General features: G+C 40.3%; 1 protein-coding gene across 1 annotated transcript in view; it reads left to right on the forward strand.

The window, feature by feature from the left end:
• The window catches only part of LOC136876168 (dipeptidase 1), a 602,180-nt gene that overhangs the window by 396,643 nt on the left and 181,121 nt on the right, over positions 1 to 24,416 (forward strand). The window lies entirely within an intron of this gene.

The raw sequence follows: 24,416 nt of genomic DNA on the forward strand, positions 1-24,416 counted from the left end.
CCAGAATTTGGGATTTTAAATATATATTATAAACTAAGACCATACTTGGTCGTTTCACGAGGAAGTAAAATTATATTGCTTCACATTATTTCACTTAGGAAACGCTCTCCAAGAAACATGGGTTTCTTGAGAATAACAAACTTTGACAATAACAAGATTACCCTCCTTTTCTGAGAAAATATGTGTTGTTCAGATTTGGTGGCACTCACGACTTACTGCAATATTTCACAAGTGTGTTGCAATATTGCTCAACTATACGTCACCAACCCATCTTGTCATAAACATGTAAGATTGTTTTCCAGTGGACTGACACGTGATTGTAACCTGAAAGCTAAGCATATAAAACCAATAGTCTCATAAGACTTATCACTCATTCGTCAACCAGTCAGCTACAGACTAGTAAGCTCTCAGGCTTCGCACGTCTCAGATCACGGGTTCGATCCCTGATCATAGTAGAGATGTAATTAATCTACAGTTGTACATAGGAATAATCAGCTAAGTTAATAAACAAGTAACATCAAATTGTCTTCTCATTTCGATTGAATAGATAAGGCTCAGCGCGATATTGAACTATCGGAACCTGATAGCTCAGTACCTGTAAAAATATAAATGTTGTTGAGCTACAAACTTAACTGGGGGCCTGCGTCCGGGATGGCTAATGATTATTCACAATAATCTACGAGTAAGGTGGTGAAGTTTACTGACAACCTCACAAGGAGGCCTTTCGTGACTTTGCTAGCGACACCAAATTAGCCATTCGCAACACTGAGAAATCTATTCATCGGAAGCCAAGCTGCTCTGAAAGAAGTAGAACGACAACTCCGCCAGGGGCCTTTCGACTACTTCATCATCGCAGACTGTCGGAGGCGAGCGACAACTCCTCAAGGAAGGGGCCTTTCGACACATCCGCCTACTGACAACGCCTGTCGACCTGCTGGAACCGACAACGCTGACCAGGCGCCTTTCGGACCATCACGACGACCAGAGAAGACACCCGACTTCCACAGCTCATGCAGGATGCAGTCAACGCTGATCATCTTTTCATGCCTGTAAGTCTACTACAAATACCTTATTTGTGAGCCTGAATATTAATTAGCTTGGTTCATTTCATGTGTAACAAACGAAGCCAGCGAATGAGCACTAAACAAAACTAATAATAATTTCTTGCCTTTCATATTAACGTGAATATAGTGTAGAATCTATAAGACCTTTCGCTTGTCACAGTTAATTGAATTAATAATCATTTAAATATTTATTATATTTATTCATTACTAATAAGCTCAACATGTCAGAAACAGAGCTATTATCAAAATTTGAATACGCGCAAATTCAATTACTACCTGAATTTAGCGGCAGTTCATCTTGCAGTCTAGATTATTTTATAGCAAGATGTGAATCTTTTCTAAACACGCATAAGAGAGCTGCCACAGCTCCCAATGCGGCCATAATTAATGACTTTCTTTTAATGTAGTTAAAGCCAAATTAAAAGGAGAAGCATGTAGCATCTTAGACTTAGACGCTAACAGTAATTATGAGAAATTTAAAGAAAAACTCATAAGAAAATATGGTAATGTCAAAGATGAAAGACTCTTGGTTCAAGAGATCTCGAATTGTTACCAGAAACGGAACGAGTCGTATACAGAGTATCATGACAAACTGGACACATTGACTCTTCAATGTAAAAGTTTGTGTAAAATAAACTATCGGGATCAGATTCTAGAATTAAAACTTCGAGAATTAGAAGACTTGAGTTTGACCACATTCAAAGCCGGTATCTTAGAACCTTACCGTTCTTTCTTAAGATACGCACACATTACAGACCTAAATCAAGCGCTCAGACTTTGTCGATCTTTTGACAATGACAGGGCACATGAGAGTTACATGGATCAGTTGAGAGGAACACCAAAGTTACCTCCTAACAGATTTCAAAACACTCAGCCAGTAAATTACACAAGACACAACCCATTCATAAATCACAACATTAATACCCAAGAAAGACCAACTAATCAATTCATACCTCAGAATCAACCTAACCGATCATTCTTTAATAACAATCCAAATCAATCTAACTTCAAACCTTTCCAGCCTACGAAGCAACAACCTTTTAAATCCACAGCTCCGACGAATCGTCCTTACCCTACTCCAAATAACATTGGTAGACGTTTCACTCCTACTAACCGCCCAAACCAAAGCTTTCCGCAACCTATGTCTGGTGTTTCAACCGTTAGAGGAAATGTAAATTCTCACATGGAACCACTTGAAAATACACAGCCAGAAGAATTATATTCCGTAGCAGGAATATTTCAGCAAGAAGATGAGTTCGACCCTCAGTCAGACTCACCTAACTTTTCAAATGAATATAGCATTGAGGTTAACTCTCCCTACTGTTCAAATGAGTACGACAATGAAGAACAATGTCAGGATTTTCGTATAACCCAGTCATCCAAGTCGAAGACTTAAACAATATTTGTAATACTCCCAAATTACCATTTATCAACCTATTTGGACTAAAAATTTTGATTGACAGTGGTGCTTGCAATTCAATCATGAATCCGTCAATAGCACATACATTATTTTCAGATTTTATATTCAAGGACCCATTTTGCATACAATCGGTTCACTCTGAAACAATAGGAGAAGACAATGTCCGATTTCCTATTTTTTCCGAATATAATATTGACACCCCTGTAAATTTCAGAGTTATGCAATGGCATAATTATTTCGACGCATTAATTGGTACTGCTGATTTTGCCCGACTAAGAGCAAAAATTGACTATGCATCGAACCTAGTTGTTCTAGCCAACAAAGACATACCTTTTCACTTTCACTCCTCCAATAAGCAGAAAAGTTTTCAACCAACATTAGATGCGCACACTACTGCTATTCCAGTCAATATTCAACAAGGAGACGTATACGTTCCTGGGTTCGAATATGATGGAAAGTATTTTTCAGATGCAATTTTATGCGCTGAGGACTACCATGTTCTTTATCCAACAAACACCCAATTGAAACAAGAATTCACTGAACCTATTTTAGTTGAGCCTTTAGACAATATAATTATTCAACCATTAGAAATAAATTCAATCACAGAAAGAGACATTAACGAATATCTTCGTACCCAACACATGAACGATTTAGAAGACCAGGCAATTCGAAGCGTATGCTCTGAATTCTCAGACGTTTTCTACTACCCAGGATGTGACTTGACATTTACTAGTGCAGTAAAACATTTCATCCGCACTACAGATGAAGATCCGGTACATCAAAGGAACTATAGGTATCCACCCACATTAAAGAAACTACTAAATGACGAAGTAGAAAAGCTACTTGACCAAGGAATAATCACGCATAGTGAATCTCCATATTGTAATCCTGTCTGGATTGTACCCAAGAAGTTAGACGCTTCAGGGGAAAAGAAATGGAGATTGGTTTTAGACTTTCGACAGCTAAATAGAAAGACGATCGAGGATAAATATCCCCTCCCAAGAATAACAGAAATTTTAGACAACCTCGGTCATTGCCAATATTTCAGTACTTTAGATTTAGCCCAGGGATTTCACCAGATAGAAATGGATCCCAGGTCTATAGAGAAGACTGCTTTTACTATTGACAATAGACATCTAATGTTCAGAAGAATGCCATTTGGTCTTAAAAATGCTCCAGCCACTTTTCAGCGTGTAATGGACAATGTCCTACGCCCCTTTTTGTATAAATTCTGCTTTGTGTATATTGATGATATAATCATATATAGCAAATCTCTAGAAGAGCACATGCAACACTTAACTCTTGTGCTGCAGAAATTAAGGGAAGTAAATCTCAAGATACAACTCGACAAAACGGAGTTTCTCCATAAAGAAGTCGCCTTTCTTGGACACGTTGTATCACGAGATGGAGTAAAACCGAATCCTGAAAAAATCAGAGTAGTCAAAGACTACCCTATTCCGAAATCTACCAAAGAAATTAAACAATTTCTTGGCCTAGCTGGATTTTATAGAAAATTCATAAAGGATTTCGCGAAAGTAGCACAACCCATGGTTCGCTACCTAAAGAAAGGAACAAAAGTCGACGCAGAAAATGCTGAATACAAGTCCGCGTTTAAAACTCTTAAGACCCTTTTAATAAATGCTCCTGTGCTAGTCTACCCAGACTTCGAAGAAGCATTCACGTTAACTACGGACAGTTCAGATTTTGCTCTGGGAAGCGTTCTGTCACAGAAAGGACACCCCATAGCGTACTACTCGAGAACCTTAAATCCCGCAGAAAGAAACTACTCCACAATAGAAAGAGAGTTACTCGCTATCGTAGATAGTAGCAAACATTTTAAGCCCTATCTATGGGGACGGCACTTCCAAGTAGAATGTGACCACCGCCCGCTACAATGGCTCTTCACTCTGAAGGACCCAAGTTCGAGACTTTATCGATGGAAGATAAAACTCGGAGAATTTGACTTTGACATTAAGTACGTCAAAGGCAAAACTAATTATGTAGCAGACGCACTCTCTAGAGTAGAAATAAATGCAAATGATGAAACAGTTTCCAATGCAGCTATCCCCGGAGATGATGCATACCAGAATGAATTGGACAATGAAACTATACACTCCAACCAAGAAGACCCCATATTTACATTAAAATCATCTGAACGAAATCTGAATCAGAATCGTAATCAGATCATTGTTAAATATGGCAATTCTCCTAAGATTCTTGAACAAAAATTATTCAAGAAATATACACGGCACATTATGATCGTTACACGAAATAATTTTCAGAAAGATTTGAGTGATCAGCTACTCAAAATAATTGTCACATCTAATAAGTATGCTACTTATTTCGATGACATAACTCTAGAAATCCCCTTTATTAGAGCATGTCAGAAATTATTTACTTCTGAACTAATTATCATTAGATCATGCAAGTTCTTGGAAGACATTGAATGTCCAGAAACTCAGAGGCAATTAATCTTGCACTATCATTCTGAAAATCATAATGGTATCGTAGAAACCTATGAACACCTTCGAACTAAGTACTATTGGCCACACTTACGTGAGCACATTAGAACACTGATAAACCAATGTAATCTTTGCCAGAGAAACAAATATGAGAGACACCCTAATGAAGTAGAGAACCAAGGTCCCATAACAGCGGATCACCCATTTTCGCAAGTGCACATTGATACGTTCCATTTTGAACAGAATCGCATCTTAACTGTGATAGATGTATTTTCAAAATACGGACAAGCATATGTACTGCCGAATGGCACAGCTTTAGCCGTGCTAAGTCAGTTACAAGTATATTTCTCACACCATGGGTTTCCAAAGAAAATTACCCATGATCAAGGAGGAGAATTCGAGAACAAGGTCATTAAAGAATACTGTAAAGCCACAAATATTGAGTACCATTCTACCACTCCTTTGAATTCTTCGTCTAACTCTCCAGTAGAAAGATTCAATTCAACCTTGCTTGAAAAATTACGTATTTCAAGAGACTCTGATAAATTCACTCCACTCTCGGAACTTGTAACCACAATAACCATAAATTACAATTCCTCAATCCATTCCACAACTAAACGACCTCCATTTAACGTTCTCTATGGTCCTTACTACCAAGCGTTAGACCATACCTTCTCACCCTCTCCTAAAATCAATGAGTATATTGAAAGACAAGGAAATCAGTTGAAAATTCTAAAAGATAGTTGCACTAAACCTAACACTGACACTTTTGATCATACATACAAAATTAATGACACTGTGTATGTATTAGATCCACTCACTAGAAACAAGAAATCAAAAAACCTGTACAATGAAGGTGTAATAACCAAAATTGAAGAAAACAGGGTACATTGTAAAATGAAAAATGGTAAAATACATGTAAGAAATTTCCGGGACATAAAACCTAAAAGAAGTATTCTTACACTTCCAGGTTCCTCCTCGGATACGGCTCCATCCTCACTCAGCCCATAAAAACCCAAGGATTTTATGCTGACTCAATGGGATCTGCCACAATAATGAACGATTACCACAAGTTCATGTTTCATTTTGATCTCAATAGTTTAAGAGAATCTTATAATAATATTCGCAACACTGTTACAAGCCTAATGTCTCGAAGTAATAACACTTTCCCTTATTTAATGTCCGAATTAAATGAAGCCATTAAGGAAGCAAAGAAAGAATTAAATAAAATATTACCTAACACACCTAGGACTAAAAGAGGTTTAATAAATGGCTTAGGTACTGTGATCAAATTCATCTCTGGAAATTTGGATCAGAACGATTTAGACAACTTGCAAAGTCAAATAGAATCATTAAAACAAAGTCATAATAATGAAATTAAACACATAAATAAACTTGTATCATTTGCTAACTCAATTACTCAAAAATTCTATGATGAAATGAACCATGTCAATGATAATATGAAGGTAATCCAAGGTATCTTACAGGAAGAAGACTTCAAGATAAATATATTGGAACATTTACAATATGTGTTACTGTGCGCGAGTAAATTTAATAAAATTGTGCGAGTGCTGCAAGAAACCATCAATTTATCATTTAATGAAATGACCAATATAAAAATCTTTTCACAAAGAGACCTATCAAATATAATAAATCATTTAATATCAATATATCCCACTAAGACTTTGATTCATACTGATCAATACCATCAAATCGAAAATCTTAAATTATCAAGAACGCAAGTTCTCATGATGGTCAAAGAAATGATTGTGATTCTTGCTATGCCAATCACAGATGGAAATCAGTATCAAATGTATTCAATTTCACCTATGCCTAGTATTAACAATCTTGTATTAATTCCTTCAGAAAGATACTATTTACAAGGTTCCACCTTGAAATGGTCAAATGTACCTTGTATTAAGAATACTCAATCTTATGTATGTATATATTATAATGTCAGAACCACTAAGTGTAATCTAACAGACACTTCAGGATGTGAATTTGCTTTTGTTAACAATGATGTACAATTATTTCAACCCTTAAACAGGGAACATATTCTCTTTTTAGCAAAACCCCTCAGGTTATTTTGCAGACATGCCAAGATTTTCAAAGAACTATCAAGTTATCCGGACCAAATATTATATATACCAATGAATCCTGCCCTATTTCCAGCATGGGTATAACCTTGCAACAGCATCCAACAAATTATGTATACTCATTCCCACTCATATCAATCCAGGACGAACCCTATGTAAGGAATGAAATAAAATTCCATTTCTCCCACCTTGATGTAAAGAAACTGAAATCAGACCTGACACCTGTCCCAAAAGGTAATACTACTAAAAAGCATTTTATATATACGACTGTAATTTTTATAATAAGTATATTGTGTATTATTTCGTTAATCTTTAGGAAAAGACTGTATCAACTATGTAATCTATGTAAAAATGGAAAATGTAAAAATAAGAAAGATATTACCGAGGACGGTAATAAGCAACTGACGGTGGAGGAGTTATGTATCCCGACAACTAGTGTCGAGTCCAGGACTTTCACAGTCCAGAATTTGGGATTTTAAATATATATTATAAACTAAGACCATACTTGGTCGTTTCACGAGGAAGTAAAATTATATTGCTTCACATTATTTCACTTAGGAAACGCTCTCCAAGAAACATGGGTTTCTTGAGAATAACAAACTTTGACAATAACAAGATTACCCTCCTTTTCTGAGAAAATATGTGTTGTTCAGATTTGGTGGCACTCACGACTTACTGCAATATTTCACAAGTGTGTTGCAATATTGCTCAACTATACGTCACCAACCCATCTTGTCATAAACATGTAAGATTGTTTTCCAGTGGACTGACACGTGATTGTAACCTGAAAGCTAAGCATATAAAACCAATAGTCTCATAAGACTTATCACTCATTCGTCAACCAGTCAGCTACAGACTAGTAAGCTCTCAGGCTTCGCACGTCTCAGATCACGGGTTCGATCCCTGATCATAGTAGAGATGTAATTAATCTACAGTTGTACATAGGAATAATCAGCTAAGTTAATAAACAAGTAACATCAAATTGTCTTCTCATTTCGATTGAATAGATAAGGCTCAGCGCGATATTGAACTATCGGAACCTGATAGCTCAGTACCTGTAAAAATATAAATGTTGTTGAGCTACAAACTTAACTAGCGTACTGGCCTTCGGTTCAGAGGGTCCCTGGTTCGATTCCCGGCCGGGTCGGGGATTTCAACTTTAATTGGTTAATTACAATGGCACGGGGGCTGGGTGTATGTGTTGTCTTCATCATCATTTCATCCTTATTACGACGCGCAGGTCGCCTACGGGAGTCAAATAGAAAGACCTGCATCTGGCGAGCCGAACCCGTCCCGGGATATCCCGGCACTAAAAGCCATACAACATTTCATTTTCAAGGAAATGGAGAATGCTGTAGTTTCGCGTTGCTTTCCTCATCGAGCCAAAAATGCTATCTTGTACCGGCCTGCCAAGCTTACTCTATCAGTTGGTTTAGGAAAAGGAGATATTTCAATAAAACGACCTGAAAATTGAATTGTTTTAAGTATAACTTGTCTTGTCCACCTCTGTGGTTGGTGTGATTAGCTGCCATCCTTCGATTTCGATTTCCGACTCTGCCACGAAATTTGAAAAGTGGTACGAGGGCTGGAACGGGGATCACTCATCCTCGGGAAGTCATCTGAGTGCGGGCTCGATTCTCTCCTCAGCCATCCTTGAAGTAGTTTTCCGTGGTTTGACAGTTCTCCAGCCAAATGCTGGGATGGAACCTAACATAAGGCCACGGTCGCTTCCTTCCCTCTTCTTTGTCTATCGTTTCCGATCGTCTCATCCCCCACAAGACCCCTGTTCAGCATAGCAGATAAGGCCACCTAGGCGAGGTACTGGTATTCCTCCGCAGGTTATCCCACGACTCGAAGTCTGACTGCCCTTGAGGCGGTAGAGGTGGGATTCCTCGCTGAGTCCGAGGAAAAATCCAATCCTGGACAATAAACGGATTAAGAAAGAAAGAAAGAAAGAAAGAAAGAAAGAAAGAAAGAAAGAAAGAAAGAAAACTTGTCTTATTTCCAGACCCAGTATCTAAAAGTGGACTGACCATTTGATTAGGATACTCCAGAAGGAAATGCCTGACCTGTGACGGGAGGAATAACACGAAAAAATCGACCTCTTGGTAGACCAACGCTGTCATGACTCTTGAAAAGGACAACCAGAAACATGCGTTATGAGCCTGAAAATTATGATTTGTTAGAAAAAGAGAAAACTTTCCTACCTGAAACAAAACAAATCATATCTAACAGAAGGTGGAAAAGTATATTCCGTCTGACTTTGATTTTCAAGAATTTGTAGAAAATCTTCATTCTTAATTTGGAAGACTTTTCTTGAAAATTATGACTGTTTCCAGTGCAAGACTGGTTAGCTTTTCATCACTTCACTGTGAAAATGTCCATAGCGAGTGATATTGATTGCAGTATTCCTCATTTTCAATATAATATATAGCTCTGTCTGACGGACTATTGTGCGGATAATATTCAAATTTACAACAACTTCTTAAAATAATTACGAAAAGCCACTGAGTCGAAATCGTAGTTAAATATTTCTCATTGTATTAGTAACGGACGCTATACCCGTAATATTACAATAAGCCTTTTGACAGATAGGGCCGGAGGGAGAAGCATTCCATGGTGTTGTCACATTCCTACGTTCCTATCTCCTTCCGTTCGTTTCCGGCTCCCTTGTTCGTTCGTTCAGACCGCTTTTTAATGTTGTACATAAGTCAGAAGTGAGAGGTTTGGCAATTTCAAGCAACACGAGCTGACCAGCAGGTTTATCTCCATGGCGACCGCAATGGGGTCATCCTCGTTTCCATGCCAACCATACCTCCTACTCCCTTCTCTCCACCCAGGCAGGTAGTAATCGGACCTGCCTCTAAGAGTTGTCAGAGCGCATCTTTCGGTATTACGACTATAACATATTTACTATTGAGTTCTTTTTCCAGGCCGAATCGCGTTGTTGTTTTATGTTCACTCAGCCACAAGAAATTTGGCCGCTAGCTTAAATCGAAGTATCCCCCACATTAGAGACCCACCAATCAGTGTAAACCTCTACAATACAACCCATGAAACGAAAGCATACATAGTATCTGGCATGTAAATATAACTGAGGTCCGATTTCCAGGTCGATGCATAACACATAAATAATAAATAGCGCAGGCAATTGTTTCCGGCAAAGTTGTTAATAACATAGTTCATCGTTAAGTGGGGGGTTATTTGACCTCCAGTTATTGAATGTGACCTTTTCTTTCTTCTCTCTTGATGCGTTTACCGGCCAGAGATGGTTTTCCCTTGGACTCAGCGAGGGATCGCACCACTACCGCCTCAAGGGCAGTGTCCTGGAGCGTGAGACTTTGGTTCGGGAGAGGGGGATTCAACTAGGGAGGAGGACCAGTGCATCACCCATGCGTCATCACCTGCTATGCCGAACAGAGGTGTTGTGGGGGGATGGGAAGATTGGAAGGGACAGGCAAGGAAGAGGGAAGGGAGCGGCCGTGGCCTTAAGTTAGGAAAAGTGGAAAACTGCGGGAAACTACTTCGAGGATGGCTCAGGTGGGAATCGACCCCCCCCCCCACCAACCATTACTCAGTTGAGCTCCCGATGCTGAGTGGACCACGTTTCAGCTCTCGTGCTGCCTTTTCAAATTTTCGTGGCAGAGCTGGGAATCGAACCAGGGCCTCCGCGGGTGGCAGCTAATCACACTAACCACTACACCACAAATGCTGATGGTTATGTGACCTGCCAAACATAATTAAAATCTTAATACATTTATCTTCATCTAGCCGGGCTGAGTGGTTCAGACGGTTGGGGGGCTGGTCTTCTGGCCCCAATTTGGCAGGTTCGATCCTGGCTCAGTCCGGTGACATTTGAAGGTGCTCAAATACGACAGCCTCGTGTCGGTAGATTTACTGGCACGTAAAAGAACGCCTGCGGGAATAAATTCCGGCACTTCGGCGTCTCCGAAAACCGTAAAAGTAGTTAGTGGGACGTTAAGTCAATAACGTTATTATTATTATCATCATCTCTATACAACACACCACTACAGAAACAAGCAGTAGCGAATACATCCCTTCGGTGACGCGTCGGATACATATGGCAGCTAATGGTGAGTGTTTAGGGGATCAAACAAGCCTTCCGACTAAGTTTCAACAATGTATTGCACAGAGACACCTTTGTACATAATGCTTGCCATTTTTCACCCTGATGTGCTCCCTGCAGTGAGTTTTCGTTTTTTTTTTTTTGCTAGTTGCTTTACGTCGCACCGACGACACAGATAGGTCTTATGGCGACGATGTGATAGGAATGGCTTAGGAGTGGGCCGTGGCCTTAATTAAGGTACAACCCCAGCATTTTCCTGGTGTTCACTTACTTTCTACTTATTGTAATTATATTATACTTTAATGCTATCCTTGTTTTCTAGAAGGAAGGAATGTCCTTCATAACAGAATTGGTTCATTTTCCACCCACTTCTACAATGTATTGGTAGTTGAACCTATTCCTCTACCATGTACAAACTATAGCTACTTCTTACTCTTCCAACGAACCCAAACTTCGGAATGTCTCACTATTTATGAGGTGTACTGTTCGATAACGATTCAGCGTTCAACCCAACATTACTTATAATACATTAGTTCTAGGCTCATTATCTACATTTCCACATCCAATCCTTCTTGATGAACACGTATTATCTTTCAGCCCCAGCACACAGTACGTTATTTTCATTTTTCACCACTTTCAAGATAATTTTCAAATATTGTAAGCCATAGTCTCATTCGTTTAGGAGATTGGAAATTCCTTCACCATCCTTAAATTTTCCCTTCATTCAGCCGTCTTCTACGTGTACGTCTAAGCGTGTGATGCACTACCACACGTTGAGCACCATCTATCAAATATTCCTTAACCCATTTCCCAGAGAAATTCCGTCAATTACCTCGTCCCACACCGCAATGGAAATATTTGAGCACGTAACACGACGCTCCTTGAATTATCCACCCGCAGAACTACGACGTTCACCAACATCTTCACAGTCATCGCCTTTTGTGAAAGGAAGAAAATTCCTAAGTATATAAAGCGGAAACGCTTTTAAAGTAGTTCTTTGAGAGTGCTTGTGTAGCTAGGTCGGCATATTTCCTTTCCATCCCGCTAATTGTACCACGTCTTCTTATAAATTCTCATAATGTAACACATTAATGAATGAAAACCTACAACCTCTTTTCCAGTCATTGACCGGGTCAGGGATGGAGTGAATGAAGCAGATATAGGCTGTTAGTACGATGGGATCGCCACTCCCAAAGTGATTTATTAATGACTGATAGATGCTATGAAATGAGAATGGAGAGTGCTGCTGGAATGAAAGATGAGAGGGAAAACCGGAGTACCCGGAGAAAAACCTGTCCCGCCTCCGCTTTGTCCAGCACAAATCTCACATGGAACCACCGGGATTTGAACCACGGTATCCAGCGGTGAGAGGCCGACGCGCTGCCGTCTGAGCCACGGAGACTCAACTAACACATTAATATACTTTATAAATAAATAAGTTAATTAACTATAATATTTACTTGATAATCCCGTATTTTTGTCCCTAATAAAACAAAAACAACCACCAGTGCTAACATGAACAACAAAAAATAAATTAGAAATCATTTCGAATTTCAGTATGTGCACGTCCTCTGAAGTCGTATATGTTAAATATGCAAATATACTCTTTGGTGAAAATAAGAAAGAAAATGGATTGACCCCAAAATTCGATACCTGCAAGATCATTCATTTTTCACAATAAAATTACAACATCTAATATTTAGTCGAAATAAGACAACTATATACACAAGTTTCAGAATGAACGTTTTCCTTGCAATTCTGTTTGCAATGGCTATTGTTCACTTTATTACGACATATTTAAAAGTTACGATATGCAAATTGGTATATGAAATTAAATTAACGTCTTGATTTAAAATAGCCTCAGGAATAAGCAACACTTTCAGCGAGAAGGAACGTTACAAACATTGTTGAGATGAAAGATTTTTTGATATATTTTATATTTGACTGTTGTAACTAATAACATTTAGTCACCGAGCTCGATACCTGCAGTCGCGTAAGTGCGGCCAGTATCCCGTATTCGGGAGATAGTAGGTCCGAACCGCACTGTCGGCAGCCCTGAAAATGGTTTTTCGTGGTTTCCCATTTTCACACCAGGCAAGTGCTGGGGCTGTACCTTAATTAAGGCCACGGCCGCTTTCTTCCCACTCCTCCTAGCCCTTCCTTGTCCCATTGTCGCCATAAAAAAAAGACATTTAGTCACATAGTATTCATTTTCCTGTGAAGACCTTTCGCACTCGAAATTAAATACGTGATTGCGAAAGCAGGAGGAAATGAGAAGTCTTTTTAAAAGACAAACATACGAAGAAATTGTCCACAGTTTTCATTCAGAACTATGAAGAACCACCGAAATTCATAAAAACACTGTTAAACTCTACGTCATTTTCACGGACACTAGCAGTACAGAGAAGCCAAGGGTGTTTAAACTATTGAACCTTAGCTTTTAATGGGTTCTTGTATAATAATGTTATTGGTTTTTAGGTGTTATTAACTATTTTTATGAAATTCAGAGATGTCAAGGTAAAGCCGGACTTAACTCACATGTAGATTTAGCAACACTGCCTCGCAAAGCCCATTTCAAATCGACCGCGAAGCGATCCGACAGGCCAATTTCAGCAGATGTTAAAAGGCAACGGCGGGAGATATCGAATTATTTCTTTCAAATTACTTATCAGTATGACCAACCCTCTAATTCTCATATACCTGGCTCACGTTGCTTCCGACCAGCCTGTATATATGTTCAGTCCATTCTACTTGCAAAGTACCCCAGGAATAGAGTTTCTACTAGAGACTACAATAAAACATTTGCAACCTTTAACTATAAGATCACTTTCAAATCCTTGCCTGTTGATATAATCATGTTGTGTCTTTCGAACAAGCCCAGAATCGATTTCATCCACCTTAATCAATACAAGGAGCATGAAATGAGACTGGCAGCCAATTTCGAGCATCACTGACCGTAACAGCTTAACACAAATTGGTGCACTACCTCCGAATCTGTTAGTCTGGAGACGAACGATGTTCTGCATTTAAATTCACAATCTCCTCTGTGGATACATGAAAACGGGAGAAATTATTTATAATTTACCTGTGCATTAAAGACTGTATTTTATACTTAATTTTTAAAGTGTCACAATTTATGTAGGTGTATCCATAAATCTAGAGAACTATTTTCCAAACAGCAATATGTTGTTATTGTTAGCCACTGGAGAATATTTATGTATATTTTGTAGTTTCACTTTCTTAAAAAGACAACCGTTCGCGGGCTTTATGCCTACGCGATTCCATTAGACCTACAGTTTCTTGTTGTTAATAATTTTGATGATTGTTCTGTCTTGTGGTTCCACATATTTCGTTCTAGGTAAACCGATACATTCACCCTTGCTAACATTAAAAATGAAATACATTGCTATTTAATCATCATCATCATAATCATCATCATCGTCATCATCATCATCATCGTCATCGTCATAATCATTCAATGATCAATGGTCCTGAAGACCATGTGGTAACTGCGTCCCTCTTACAATCTCCCAAGACGCTCAGCTGATTTAGGTATTTTTCTAGCTCACAATAAATAATCTGCGATATGCAGATTATACTGCTCTGCTTGCAACAAGTGCTGAAGATATGCAGACATTACTAAACTGTGTGGTCGAACACTGTGCTGCAGCAGGGCTGCGTTTAAACACGAACAAGACCAAAGTAATGGTCATTATCAAACATGCCATTCAACCTGTTAATTTGACAATAGCTGGCATATCACTGGAGCAAGTCCAACACTTTAAGTATCTCGGCAGTGTATTTGATCACATCTGGAACAATTCTGTTGCCATTAGGTCCCGGATTGAACAGGCAAGGACTGCATTCAAGAGAATGAGCAGACGTCTCTGTTACAGGGACTTGAAGATCAATCTCCGTCTCGGATTACTTCGGTGTTATGTATTTTTTGTCTTACTTTATGGTGCTGAGACTTAGACCCTAACAGAGAACACCACCAAAATACTTGGATCTTTTGAGATGTGGTGCTACAGACGTCTGCTCAGAATATCATGGGTTGACAGAATACGTAACACTGAAGTACTACAACGCCTGAACAAAGAACTGGAGGTCATGCGCAACTTCATACGGGTGAAAGTTTTGAGTACTTTGGCCATATCATTCGACATTATATGTATAGACTCCTTCAGCTTATCTTACAAAGAAAAATTGAAGGAAGGAGAAGTATGGGAAGAAGGAGAATATTTTGGCTATGGAACCTACGAGAATGTTACGGGATTAGTACCGCCACTCTTTTCCGAGTTGCTGAGAACAAGAACCAGATCGCTCTGATGACAGCCGATATCCAACGAGGGTATGGTACAAGAGGAAGAAGATGCAGTGTTTATCCAGCATGGAGTAGAGTTCTTTTGGGATTCCCTCCAACAGAGATCTGTCTTTCCTGGCACCCTCAATACATGATCAGCTCCCTCGATTCGTCTGATTCTCAGTATGTTTGAAGATTATTATCCACTCATAACACACTATATCATCATTCGAATCATTCACACTCGTTTCGTATGTTGATGTAACTCAGACATAGTGCCTACCTCAATATCCGTACGTACAAAAGCTTTTGAACACAGTTTTTTCATGCACATGACCTTTTTCTTTTTGCTTTCGTGTTCCACACAAACTAATATTGCCAAATGTTTATTAGTCTTCCTCCATTTCCAGTCAGTCATCTTTACTGTGAACGTGTCCTAATAGTGGAATTCATCTTACTGTATTTATGGGGAATGATGTGACGCATTCAACAATAGTTTTCCAGGCTGGAGAGAACACACTACATGAATATGAATGCATTCTAACAACACCCGTTACGACCTCCTGCTAGCGAGTAACATCCAATAGGCGTGTCACGCTTGCATCAGTTCAATTTTTCCCAAAAGAATAAATGCACGTTGGAAGGAAGTACATAATTAAACTTCGCTTTAATTCATCTTTCAAAAACACACCGTTATCAATAAATTCAATTATTCAACAACGAAGGACATGGTATAGTAAGGCTGAAAGAGTTAACAGCTTCAAATATCTCGGCAAGATTGTGCAGATGGGATCCAATGAAAGAGAAGGTAACAACAGTAGACTAGAAAGGATGGCTGCAGCGTTTTGCAGAACACACAACCTGTATAAGGAAAAGGCAATTTAAATGCAAGCTAAACTCAGACATTACAACTCGGTGATTAAATCCGAATGTCTCGATTGAAGTGAATGCCTCTGAGTTACTGGAAAGGCTAATCTGAGAGAAGCTGAGAAGTTCCTTCGAAAGATAATGGGCCCAAAGATCGTTTCTAGAGAATGCATGTTGCGAGGACGGGAGAAACTTATCAGAGAAAACCAAAAGACTAATGGAATCTATCAAGAAGCGATGACTGAAGTTCTATGGCTACCTATTTAGAATGGCTGACAAGCGGCTGACTAAGAATATTTTTACCATACTCGATAGTAGACCTAAGACATCTGATAAGTGGCTCAGGGTGGTCAGGTAGGATCTGAAAATAAATGAACTGAAACGTGAGGACATTATTAACAGAACCAAGTACCGACAGCAGATCGAAAACTTCAAGGGCTTTCGTGAAGAAATGAAATGGCGTATGGCTTTAAGTTCCGGGAGTGTTCGAAGACAAGTTCGGCTCGCCAGATGCAGGTCTTTTGATTTGACACCCGTAGGTGACCTGGGCGTCGTGATGAGGATGAAATGATGATGAAGACGACACATACACCCAGCCCCCGTGTCAGCGAAGTTAACTAATTAAGGTTAAAATTCCTGACCCTGCCAGGAATCGAACCCGAAACCTATGTGACCAAAGGCCAGCACGCTAACCATTTAGTCATGGAGCCTGACTTTCGTGAAGAAGAAGAAGAGCAGAACAGAGGGAGGGGAGAAGGAGAGAGAATGCAACGATACTGGGCTGCAAATAAAGTTTCTATAATGTATTATTGTGGTCTCTAATGACCGTAAATTCTTAAAAATAAATTAAATCATCATTCATTTCACGAAATAAGGAAGCATAATGCTACGGTCGGTTTGATCAGGAACTGCTTGTCAAGGTGGCAATCAATGGTATATAGCCACAAGGTTCACACACTTCAGTAGGATCGGCAAACCCTGTTACTTGGCGAAGAATGGAAAGGAAAATACCTTCTCACATTTCACTAGTACTTCTCTTCAGTGACACCTACGCTATCTATGACAGCTGCTAGTTGAACTGTCGGGGTTCTAACTTGCATTCCTGGTAACGGCACAATGTGCACATGGTTGTGATAAATCAAAGATCATTCGATGGTGACAATCAACCAGCACTAGCAACATTTCCTTCCAAACAATGCTGGGATATCGGGGTGCGCGATTATAACTGTGCAGCAATAAGAACTGTGTGTTATCATACTAGGACGGTCCATACATTACCTAGACGATATATAAGCAAAGTGACCGCTAATGTAGGACAGAGTTCCAAGATAAATGGAACAAGAGAGGCAGCAGAACAAAGCAGTTAGTATATAAATGAGCTAACAAATGAGAGGAATGGTATCATGACTAATGGGTCGAATTAGAATAAAGAGCTTGGCAGAGATAAAGAAGAAAATGGACAATGTTTAATACTAGGAAGTCACAAAATTAACTGACATCATATAAATAATGAGGTGCGATATATACTGCAGATTTTAGGACGCTCTAACGAAAGAAACTAAAAGAAAAATGTATCGGTTCTGAAATTAAGGTTGGTAGTAGTGTCAACAAAATTTTACACCTTTGCTATGCTTCATCAGCTTACTGCATCTCTGTCGGCGGATGCAGAGTGAGTCTCGGCCTGCAGGTGGCAGCGGCTGGACGGTGGTCTGACAGCTCCGCACTCCTACCGGCCAACCGAGCATTGGAAAGGGTAGACACGTCTTCTACTATGGCCCTACGCTTGTACATTCGGGAGACTGAGAGGGGCTGGTCCTTACCGTCGGCTGTCCGGAGAATTGTTTTCCGTGGTTTTCCATTCTCCTGCACTAAGGCGAATGCCGGAACACTTCCTACAATAGGCCCCGGCCGCCAACCCTCTCATATTCTCCACACATCTCCTTCTCTAATTCAAATCTCCTGGCCTGAGAGACGGTGTCACCGTCTAGGAGGCCCGCCTCCCCCTTCAGGGTTGGAATGAAAACATTTAGTGGTAGTAGTTGCATATCTTGATATTCATGGCAGTTGAAGGAACGTTAATAGCGAAAAAATGTTGCCTACCAAGCGACCGCTGCTCAGCCCGAATACCTGAAGATCATGAGGTGTCGTGCGGTCAGCAGGAAGAATCCTCTTGGCCGTTATCCTTAGCTTTCTGGACCGGGGCCGTCATCTTATCGTCAGATAGCTCCTCAATTCGAATCACGTAGGCTGAGTGGACCTTGAACCATTCCTCATATCCAGGTAAAAATCTCTGACATGGCCGGGAAACAAACACGGGGCTTCGGGTAAGGGGGAGGCACATTACCTTACAACGCAGGGTCGGCACCATGTTACCTTACGCAATACAACCAGATGTTTTTCATGCCAGGTCTCCTATTTTGATATTGCTATATTGCGAATTTTAAAGTTCAGGGGTCATATTATATTTATAATTCAACTGGCTCGTACATTGCGACGATTATATTTCTTTAAAACGGATTTAAATAATGCACTCATTTGGAAAAAGAAATTGTGCATCATGAAGGAGGCATTGCAGGGAAACGTAAGTAAGTACTGGCATGGGACATGGCAGTATGAAGAACACATAAACATGTTACACCACAGAGAGCATTTATAGATGGGTTGCAAACCACTACAGGATGCTCATAGTATTGTGTAGGATCAGCCGTAGCATGAGGAGAGGTGGTGATACAGACGTACATGCCTACCGACGTCGGATGTTCTCCTGAGGAAGATCTTGCTACAGCTGGTGCCACTGACTCTCCAAACCTGCCGAAGTTGCCAAGAAATCTGGTTCGAAAGTTCTTGACGGAAAAGAGGCATGGAGACTTCGCTGGCCAAGGAAGAATGTTGATGTCAGAAAGGTAGGCCAGAAATAACCATGCCGTTTAAGACCCGGCATTATACAGTTGGAAAATGGGGTTACCGAGTTTCGTCGGAGTGGGAAACAAAAACAGTCATAGAATTTCCTGGACAGATATCCGTGCTGTTATGATTCCTTCAGTCACCCCAAATGGGGAGTTGGAATGGTAGGAAATGACACCCCACACCATGCCACTTCTCGCTGGCGTGGTGTGCCGCTGTCCTATTAAGCGAGTAATACTGTGTTGTCCAGAACATATCTACACTCGAATTCGGCGGTCATCTATACCCCAACAGAACCGTCATTCGTCACTGAACAACACTCATCGCCAATCCGCAATCTGATATGGTGCTTGTTTTTGGCAGAAATTGAATCGTGTTCGGCGATGATCAGGTTGTAAAGGTAGACGTCTTAAGGGATGTCGCGGCAAGACATCCTGTTGTGATAACTCCCTGGATAAGATACTGGTGGAGGATGGCATTTGCCCAGGCTGCTGTGTTATATCTCTGGAATGTTTCCAGCCTGTCGCACGACGAAGAAACGATCCTTGTTGCTGGTGGTGCACTACGGTCGACCCCAGCCGTCTCGACACCCGTGTGTACCCTCATATCCCCACTGTATCCATCATCGATGTACAATGTAGTCCTCCCTTCTCTATCTTCTACCCCTGTGAGGACATGGCGGCATTCATGGTTTTACAGACCTGATTTTCTTTTTCCAAGTCTGGCGGTTTGTCGCTGCAAGGGTAGCCCCGTGGAAAGGTTTCCGCACCTGAGGTGCAACTCGTCGTCCTATCTGATTGGATGTCTTTCTCCCCCTCTTTTGTCACCACAAGTTTCTCCAGGGTACCTGTACTTCTGGCGATGTATCCGAACTACCGGAGGTAAGCCTGGCTGATCCGCTTAAGAAGGCTAATATGGATGCCTAGTTCTTTCAGCCGGGACGTATTAGTTCGGCGTTCAGGCCAAGAATTTCGTAGAATTCGTCCGTAAATCCACATGTCGAAGCTCAACACTTAACTTTTATCTACCTGTTTGGTTGTCCAGATCTTAGCTGCATAGGTGGCAATGGGGATATGAGAGAATGAGCTAGTCGAAAGTTTGTGTTCATTGTAACTGTACGGTCCTTCCATACCCTACTCAGCTTTATGGTGGCTCCGTTCTTCTCTTGATTTCATCAGAACATGGAGCTCAAATATGCAGACTGCTTGACGACCTCGAAACTAGCTACCTCCCTCACACTGGGTTGGTTGGCTTCTTATTTGTCGACAATCATCACCTTAGTCTTTCTTCTCTTAATTTCCAGCCCATATTCCCCACTTATCAACAGTTTCTCCACGAGGACCCGTAGTTCCTGTGCACTAGCTCTTCGGTGGCAACGACTCATGGTGGTATAGACGCGAGTGAGAGCCTCTCCAGTATTTATCATTGCGAAGGTATCATAAGACGGTGTTAAGTGTATTTCAAGTGTGCATTCAGTGGTGTTTTAACTTGTGCATGTGCAGTGGTACTTTAATTGGAAGAAGGTATCGTGATTCGTAAGTAATTTGCAAAAGTTTATCGAATTACAATGGGTAACTCACGGAAACAAGTGAAGGCTAAAGCCCGCATCGCTCAGCCCGCGAGCAGGAGTGCCACCCCACTCTCTAACGGCAAGGAAATAAACAGTGACAGCCCACGCTCTCATGTGGCAACTGCTGAAACTACGCGGGAACAAGTGAAGAACACCAACCGTTCTGTAAATTCACAGAACAGTGCTGCCAACATCTTGGCCTGTGATGATCAGTGCACTCCATCGGACACTTTGCGAACCAGTGTAAGCAAGGAGGTTATAGATACTACGGTGTCGCTAACGTTGGATAACCTCATTAAGAACAGTTCACTCCTCGACGAACTTGTAGACAGAGTAGCCGAGAAGGTCATACAAAAACTTAAGGAAAGTATTGATTTTAATACTGATGTAATAAGAGAATTAAAATGTGAACTCAGCAGACGAGACGAGGCAATAACCGAACTTCAACGGCAGGTAGACGATAGGACAGATGAGTTGGAAAGTTATCAACGTCGGAACAGTTTACGCATATTTGGAGTACCTGAAATTGCAGGGGAAGACACGGACAAGCGCATTCAGGAGATTGCCACTCGGATCAATGTTCCACTTGATCCAGCGATGATCGACCGTTCACACAGAGTTGGTACCAGAAGTCACAACAAAACCAGGCCCATCATTGTGAAATTTGTTTCATACGCCTACCGAAATGCAGTCTTCAAATCAAAGAGGCTGTTAAAGAACAGCGGTATAACTATACGGGAGGACCTAACTAAGACCCGTACTGATATTCTCAAACGTGCTGTGAGCCATTTCGGACTAAATTCAGTGTGGACTATGGATGGTGTTATAATGGTGCGCGCTGGTGATGTGAAACATCGAGTGAAGACTGAACGTGACCTTGAGGAACTGAAGAAACGCTACCCAGCTCCACTGAAATGATGCGGTGAGATAATTCGTATTCCTGTGTATCACTCTATTACTGGAAATACTTAGGACGAGAAGTAGAGATAATTCTGGCGAGGCTAACAATACAAAAGTCTCTCTTTCGCAACCATTCTATTTAGCGTAGTATATTAGTTATAATTTTTTAATACTTAGAAATATCTACTAACGCGATTCATTTTATACCAATTTTCTACTCATTTATCTTTCTCACTTCATCACATAATTTCTAAATCCTTAAGTTATTTTATATTTGTATAGGCTACTAAAATCATCGTACTTCTTTGTACGATTTGCTATTGAACTATTGAACCCTTTGTACCATATTGTACACATGACAAGTAATGAGTGTGTCTTATCTGATTTACTATACGATGTTAGTGTGAGAAACACAAGAAATCTTAAGGTCATTCATATCAATTCTCAGTCTCTTGTCGACTCCTCCCATATATCTGAGTTCCGGCACATTTTTGGCAAGAGTTCGTTTGATATTATCGCAGTCAGTGAAACATTTCTTAAACCTTCAGTACCAGATTCTGCCATCTGTCTCGATGGGTATAATATTTTCCGTAACGACAGATTAAACAGAGCCGCTGGTGGTGTTGCAGTTTATTTGAAGAATAGCATAAAATGTAGTGTACTTAGTAAATCTCCTGGAGAGTACAGTAAGAAACCTGAGTACATAATCCTTGATATAGCCCTTTCAGATACTAAAACTCTTTTCGCTTGTATATATCGTCCACCAAAAGTAGGGTTCATGGATACATTCCTGAATGATATGTATTCTCATGTTATGAATTATAAATATATATTCGTTGTGGGCGATGTTAATGCTCGGTTCGGAACTGGGGCGTTTGAAAGCGAAAAAATACGTGATGTGCTCAACGCTTGTAACCTCGACTGCCTTCCATTCAATCCAACCTTTCATACTGCCACTTCCGATAGCACTCTCGACATAATCTCATCGAACTGCAATGAGTTGGTAGTAGAATACGGACAGGAACCAGCTGCCGGTTTTTCTGGTCATGACTTGCTGTATGCTGTATTCACTTTATCCACGCCAAAACAAATTCCTAAAACTATTCTTGTTCGAGACTTCAGTAAATTTGACGTGAACAATTTTCGTGCTGACGCTGAATTACTACCCTGGTATATGTTTTTTCAGTCTAATGACGTAGATCAAAAAGTATCTCTCTTCAACAGCTTTGTACTTTTACTCTATGACAAGCATGCGCCACAAAAAAGAATTCTCGTAAAACACCGGTCATCACCATGGTTCAATAAGCGTATTAAGGAATTGATAAGGAAACGGGACAGAGCTAGGAAGAAATTTATTAAAACTAAACTTCCAGATGATTACGAGCAATTCAGGATCTTACGTAACGAGACAAAACAAGTAATTAGGAACACTAAAGTGAAGTATACGTACAACATCTTCCGTAATTGTAAGAGCACCTCAGCTTCTTGGCGTGCTGCAAAATCTCTTGGTATTGGAGTCAGTCACTCTCTAGATAGCCAGATGCCTGTTACTCCATCTGAATTAAGTGAATATTATATGACATCAGTCTCTAACTCCAACACTCCGAAAGTATCAGAGACTGCCAAACATTATAGACATCTCACTCCAAGTAACAGAGATAAATTCTATTTCATGTTCGTACACCCTTCACAGGTAGAGAAAGGAGTCAGATTAATACGAACTAAAGCTAAAGGTCCAGATAATATTCCAATATCCATGATTTCTACCTGCATGGACATATTTCTTCCTGCCCTTGTGCACTTATTTAACTTCTCTCTACAGAATGGAGTTTATCCCTCAGAGTGGAAGCGTGCCAATGTACGTCCTGTGCCTAAAAAGAAAATACCAACAGTCTGTAGTGATTTTAGGCCTATCAATATCCTCTGTGCACTTAGTAAGGCACTAGAAAAAATTGTTCATGAGCAGATATGTGAATATTTGTCTAAATACAACATTGTAAATCCCTACCAATCTGGCTTCAAGAAGGGCCATAGTACTACTACTGCTCTTCTGAAGGTTACAGATGATATACGCGCGGCCACCGATAACAGGCAGCTTACTATCTTATGTCTCTTTGATTTCTCTAAGGCATTTGACTCTGTTAATCATGAGTTGTTTCTTGCTAAGCTGAAGTCAATTGGCTTCTCCCAGAGTGCTCTGTCGTGGTTTGAATCATATCTGTCAAATAGATCACAAAGAGTCACGTTCGTTGACGGTCGATTCTCTAGCTGGGAATCAGTAAACTGTGGCGTACCACAAGGATCAGTCCTCGGTCCTTTATGTTTTTCTATTTATATTAATGACATATCTGAAGTCTTTAAAAGCAGTAGCTTTCACATGTATGCGGATGACTTACAAGCTTACTTCCACTTTTGTCCCACTAACGCATCTTCTTCTATAACGCATTTTAACCATGACATCTCTCGATTGATTGAATGGAGCGCAAATCATAACCTCCAATTAAATGTGGCTAAGACCCAGCTTATTTGCATAGGTTTCACAAAACTCCTGAAAACTGTTGACCTCAAATCCCTCCCAGCAATAAAAATTCTAGAGACAGATATTCATTGTAGTGACACCGTTAACAATCTAGGTCTAATTTTCGACAGAACCTTATCCTGGTCTGATCATACGTCAAATGTAATCCGAAAAGTTGTGTCATCCATGCATATTTTGAAACGTAACGTGTCATGTACACCACCT

This window comes from Anabrus simplex, chromosome 6, assembly GCF_040414725.1.
Source record: "Anabrus simplex isolate iqAnaSimp1 chromosome 6, ASM4041472v1, whole genome shotgun sequence".
NCBI classification, from domain to species: domain Eukaryota; kingdom Metazoa; phylum Arthropoda; class Insecta; order Orthoptera; family Tettigoniidae; genus Anabrus; species Anabrus simplex.